The sequence below is a fragment of the Ictidomys tridecemlineatus genome, chromosome 9, assembly GCF_052094955.1.
Source record: "Ictidomys tridecemlineatus isolate mIctTri1 chromosome 9, mIctTri1.hap1, whole genome shotgun sequence".
NCBI lineage: Eukaryota > Metazoa > Chordata > Mammalia > Rodentia > Sciuridae > Ictidomys > Ictidomys tridecemlineatus.
In genome coordinates this window covers 12,820,128-12,826,504 of record NC_135485.1, presented here as the reverse complement: position 1 = coordinate 12,826,504, position 6,377 = coordinate 12,820,128, and positions in this window count along the sequence as shown.

The following is a 6,377-nucleotide window of genomic DNA, read 5'->3' as shown; positions in this document are numbered from 1 at the left end:
AAAAATCCAAAATGATGGAGTTTAGAGAACTTTTAGGTTGCTGGACACATCGAGGTATTGGGAAGATGGTACAACAGAGTAGGAAAGGAAGGTCCAGAATGCTTCCAGCAAACCTGGCCCTGTGCATCTCTTGTGTGTGGTTTTCCTGAGTTGAATCCTCTATAATGAGCTGGCAAGCATGAGTAAACGTATCTCCGAGTGTTGTAAGCCACGCTAGCAAATGATCAAACATACGGAGGAGGTCATGCAAGCCCCTGATCAGTCAGAAGTCAGAAAGGAAGCTGAGACTCAAGACCGCATCTGAAGTGGAGGCAGCCTCTTGTTGAACTTGTGGTTATGTGATGCTAATTCCAGGTAGACAATTTCAGAGCTGAATTGGATTATAGGACAGTGCATTAGAAAGGAGTAGTTGTGACTACAGAGAACTAGAGAAAGCTTAGTGTGGTTTAAAAAAAAATCACTTGGTGTCAGAAGTGTTCCATGTGAGGATGAAGAGAAAACCAGAGCTTTTTATTGTTTTCAACAGTTTATACTTGCTGCCCATAAAAGGGCAACATAGTTCTAGATTATTTGGGTGGCCCTATCTAATCACATGAGTCCTTAAAAGATCTTTCCATGGTGGGTCAGAGCTGTGACTTGAGAAGGACCAAGTGTCATAACTGATGTTGAAAATGAAGAGAGGAGCCAAGGTCAAGAACCATGGTGAGCTCTAAAGCCTGGGGACCACCCTTAGTGGACAGCCAGCCAGAAAATGGGACCTCAGTGTCATGATTGTACCACTCAAATGAAGAAGGACATGAATTGTCCCCTGGAGCCTCCAGAAGGAGATGCAGCCCTGCCAACACCTCAGTCTTAACCTCTCGAGGACTGTTGGATTTCTGAACTACAAAACTGTGAGACAATAAGTCTGTATTGTTTTAAGCCACTGAACATTACCATTGTGGTAAATTGTGACAGTAGCAATAGAAAAATAATACCAGAATAAGACAAAGAAAGAGAGGAAAAAAATTTAAAGACAGCTATCTACTACCAAAACAATGAAACTCTCTAATTCCATTACAAATAGATGGTTGCTAAAAATGACAAGAGATGTTTTTAAGGCTCTTAGCAATAACCTCAGAATGGAAACCTAGATTCTCACTTTAAGTAGACCCTTCCCTCCATAAATATTAGCAGTGATTTATGTAAACACGTATGTCTTAGGAGGTAGATGGTACCAAGAACACAGGGACAAACTGGGGAAGAACAGTACATTAGAAAGTAAAATTGAGGGGTATACAAAGCCAAGTACCACTCACTGTACAATGCTCTCTCTTGGTCAGGAGAGATGTAAGATATTTGAATTTATAATTTCTATATATCCTGAATATCCACCAAATAAGAACTTCCATCTGATTTACATCCAAGTACCAAATCATTCATGCTTATACTATCATGTGGTGTGCAGGGAATCTTCTCCAATCTCACAGCTCCAGGCTGGATCTAAATAATCTAAATTCCAAAGACCTATACTAACCCCTTGGATAAAGTTAGTGTTTCATGGATGGGCAAGAAATTCAGGTCAAAGTTAATCAAAGCATTGCATTCTTCTGGCAGTAGAGCTAGTCCAGCTCATGGTGACCCAAGGCTTGTTCTTGCAAGTAACTGAGAGGGAAACTTCTTATGGTTATTGTATTGTAGGTATCAATCATGCAGAAGGCAGAGCTGGAAGCCTGCGGAAAATTGAGAATACAGGTGGTCTTTGTAATCAGTGCCACCTCTGCATTATTTAATTATGTGAGTCAGAAAATCTCCCTTTCTTATTTGAGTCATTTAAGTCAAATATTCTCAAATTTGCAACTTTTTGAAATTTCAAATTTTGAAATATTTCTACCTGTTAGACTATTTGATACTAGTGCACTCAAAAAGGTCACAATTTCCTGGGGAATGATAAGATCTAATCCTTCCCTATTGAGGAAAGATAAGCATTCCCAGTTTGGCTATATTTCTATTATTTTACAGTTGACTATATAAATATGAATTAATATGGAAATATATATTATTGTTGCACATACTTGTGTATTAATCTAACTAAATATTCTTGTGTATTGCATAATATAACTATGAAAATTATTTAATCAGATCTACAGTAGAACCACTTATTTGGAACTAGATTTATAAGAGAAGTTAAAAAATCCTCTTTCCTAACTATTCATCTAAATTGAGTGGTCCCCTCTGACATTAGCAGAACCAGTGAAATGTTCAGGAAGGAGAGATTGTGAGCCAGCCCTATTTCCATCCAAGCTCTACACTGCACAGGGGATAAAGAAGCCCCATGAAAACAGAATTCTTAAGGACATGCCTCTGATCCATTTGGTGAATCCCAAGCCCTAAATCTGTGGATTCTAAAATCAGGAAAGGGCCACTTACTTCAGATTTAAAGCAAAGTCATTTTTTCTTTTCCAGGAGTATGACTCTAAAATCAAGTTTAACAGTGAACATTGTGTATAGTAAAAATCATGCCTGAATAATTTCTTAAGTTGCCCATTCATCACAGTATACATCATATTGTATATTAAATTCATTTAAGTAGTATGTACATCTGAATGTATAAAGTATTTAATAACATACTTACGTTGTAACACATAGGAATGTACATTCAAATTTCACAGGATTTTAAAATTTCACCTACCAAATACAGTTGAATAACAATGTCATTTGCTGGGATGCCCACAGTTTCCTTTACCTATTACTGAATACAGGAAGGAATCATTGGGGTCGGAGTGTGTATAATATTATTTCTGTGGGAGAGTTTGCTTCCTTCCAAGATGTACTAGTTGATTCTATTACTTTCTTTACTTCTTAGCAAAAATGGCTGAAGGAAGCTACCTCCTCCTGTAGTTATTTTGTTGTTGTTATTTGATTTGGTTTGGTCTGGTATTGGGGATTAAACCCAAAGGGGCTTTACCACCAAGCTACATTCCCAGCCTTTTATTTTGAGACAGAGCCTCACTAAGTTGCTTAGGGTCTTGCTAAATTGCTTTGGCTGGCCTTGACATGGTGATCCTTCTGCCTCAGCCTCCCAAGCCACTGGGAATACAGGTGTGCGCCACCATGCCCAGCTGCTACCTACAGTGTTCCTATCTGTGTTCTTTGGGTATTAACAGTATTGTGACATCTGCCATGATTCGAGGAAGGATGTTTTAGAAACTACCTTAGCCGGGGAGTTTCTTCTTACTGGGAGGAATACTGAGCAGTGGGATGTGTCCTCTGTAGGACTTTACATCTTCCTCACACTTCTAAAACAGCTGCAGGACAGCAAATTAAAGAAGTCCATTTCCCAAGGAAATTCCAATCATCAAAATAAAACCCATTTTTCCTAGTTCCTCTTCTCTCTGCTCTGCAATGTGCACTGAAGAAGCTGGCACAGACAGGAATGGAGGAAAGGGAAGGAAATGGGGGTGGGAGGGGTGTCGAATAAAGCTCTGACTCTCTGGCAGCCATGGTGCTTAATATTTGATATGAACTATTCCATCCAATCTTTGCTATGTGAGTACTATTTCCTCCATTTTACAGGAGAAAAACACAGGCTTTGAAGAGGCTGAAATGAGATCAAATGGTTCCATAGATGTTTCTATAAATCTCCTTCAAAAGCAGGCTATGTTCTGACTTGTTTTCATTGGGTTATTTTATTGTTACCTTTAGTTTATTTTAGGCAATTATCATATGTGATGAGGTTATGTATTTTTTCAAAAATACTTATTAAATTCCAAGAAAGAAAATGCATTAAAATTATAAATATTGATAAGGACAATTAGCTAATTTTTAGGGGGAAGCATTTATAATACTACAACATAATTAATGTGGTATCTGCTCGAACTTAATATTAACCAATTTTAAATGCATAATGCTTCTAATATTTTCTTCTTACCTCTAGGTCAAAAATCATCATGAGAAGCCTCAATTTCTCTATTTGGTACCTATTAGCAGATGTTTACTACAAAATCTGAGCTGTGTATACAGATGAAACTCGGAAAATAAGACCACAGGTTATCATATTACTGTGTAAAATTTTTGTACTAATAAAGCATCCATAAGTCTAGATTGTTGATAGTTTATCAGTATTATATTTCCAATGAAACATGAGAGATAAAGGAAATTCATTGTTACAACTTAAGGGAATGAAGATATTTTCACTTAAAAGGGTAGCTCTGAATTTACGCCTTTATTTATAGTTACCAAGAGCTTAAGAAAGTAAATGAGAGAAAATTTCTCTAGACCAAGAAAAATGCCCACACAGATACCCTTCCAGACTGGCCTAGAAGGAGAAATAGGTGAGGACAGGGACCCCTTGCTCTTGCTTTCAAGGGAATTTTCTGCCATCCATGGATGGAAAATTTCTGTACCTCATCCAATGAAAGGACATCTGTTTCAAGGTGAAGCACACAGGTTCCAGATCAAGCCCATCTGAGTTCTGACCCAGTTCTGCCTCTCCTGGTTACTCCTAGCCTTGGCTACTTCCCTTCTCTCCCAGGCTCCTCACCTGTGCTATGAGAGTAATAATAGTGCTTACTCACAGTATGGGTTTGAATACTGAAAACACAAACATGTAGTTGGCTTACGACAGTGCCTGACTTATAGTAAGCCCCCAATAAATGGTGGCTGTGTTTGGCACTGTTATTAATTAGCAACAGCCACACAGTAGGTAGAAAAGAAGTGGCGCGTTTGAAATCCAGATGATTAGGTAGTACTGCAACATAATGAATGTTATGTTGATGTTATATTAATGACTCCCACATTTTGGGAGTCAGATGATCAGGTTCAAATCTGATTCCAACACTTGCAAGATATATAGCCTTGGGAAACATGTAATCCTAAAACTTCTATGCGTCAGTTTTCTCAGTCTTTAAAATAAGGATAGTGTTAATATGTACCTCTCAAGCTTAATACTTACCAAGTAGGTAGGACAGTTCCTGGATTATTGGAGTTTATTATATTTTAAAAAATAAAATAAATAATTCTAAAAATGAAAGTAGATCTTTATCTTTCATTATATTTTTATCTTTCATTATATTAAAAAAAACACAAAATGGTCAAAAATTTAAATGTAAGATCCCAAACTATGAAAATATTAGAAGAAAAAATTTCTATGAGTTTGGCTTGGGCAGTGATTTTCTGGATATGACTCCCCAAAACAAGGTCAACTAAAGTATCATATCGCATGATATAAAAGTACATATTATGGGTTATATCAAATTGCAAAGCTTCAGAAGAAAACAACATTGTGAAGAAACAATGTTCAGAATGGGAGAAAATATTTGCAAACTCTGCATGTAAAGGAGTTAACATCCAAAATATATAAGAAACTCAAACAACTCCATAGCAAGAAAACAATCCAATTTTTAAAAAATGGGCAAAAGATTTGAATATTTTCAATAGAAGACATACAAAGGACCAACAGGTACATGAAAAAATACTCAATACCACCAGGAAAGTACAAATCAAAACCATAATGAGACATAATGTATTCCTGATGGCTTTCATTCTAACTTTCATCCTAACTTTACTTCTTTTAGAATAGTTATTATCAAAAAGACAAACCGTAATATGTATTAGTGAAGATATACGTGTATATACAATTTATGTAACGTCTCTTTACTTTCTTCGAAAATCATTATTGAAATAATTTTTTTCAAAATTAACAGGTTATTAAGTAAAGTTAGAAAGCCATTTTATTTCATTAATTTGATAATCAAATACATCAGAGAAAAGTTGCAGAAGACATACATAAAATCCTTATTTATGCATTTGTTTTGATGTATTTTATTGGTACATTGTATGTAATGGTGGAATTTCTTGTTACATATTTATATGTACACACGTTACAACAATCTAATTTGGGCAATATCATTCCCCATTATTTTTCCTTTCCCTCTCCTTCTCCCATCCCTGGTACCTTTCCTCTATTCAACAGAACTCCCAACGATTTTTATGAGCTTCTACCCATACAACTTGCTTCTCCTTGTTTTCTCTCTAGTTTCCATGAATAAGAGAAAATATATAACCCTTGACCTGAGTTTGGCTTATTTTGCTTAACAAAATGCTCTCAATTTCTATCCTTTTTTTTAATTTTGCTAATGACATAATTTAATTCTTATTTATGACTGAATAAAATTCCATTGTGTGCATGTGTGTGCATGTGTGTGTGTGTGTGTGTGTGTGTATCACATTTTCTTTATCTATTCATCTATTGATGGACACCTAGGCTGGTTCTATAGTTTGGCTATTGTGAATTGTGCTGCCATAAACAAAGGTATGGATGTATCACTGTAATAAGATGACTTTAATTCTTTAGGCTAAATACTGAGAAGCAGGATGTGGGATCATATGGTGTTTCC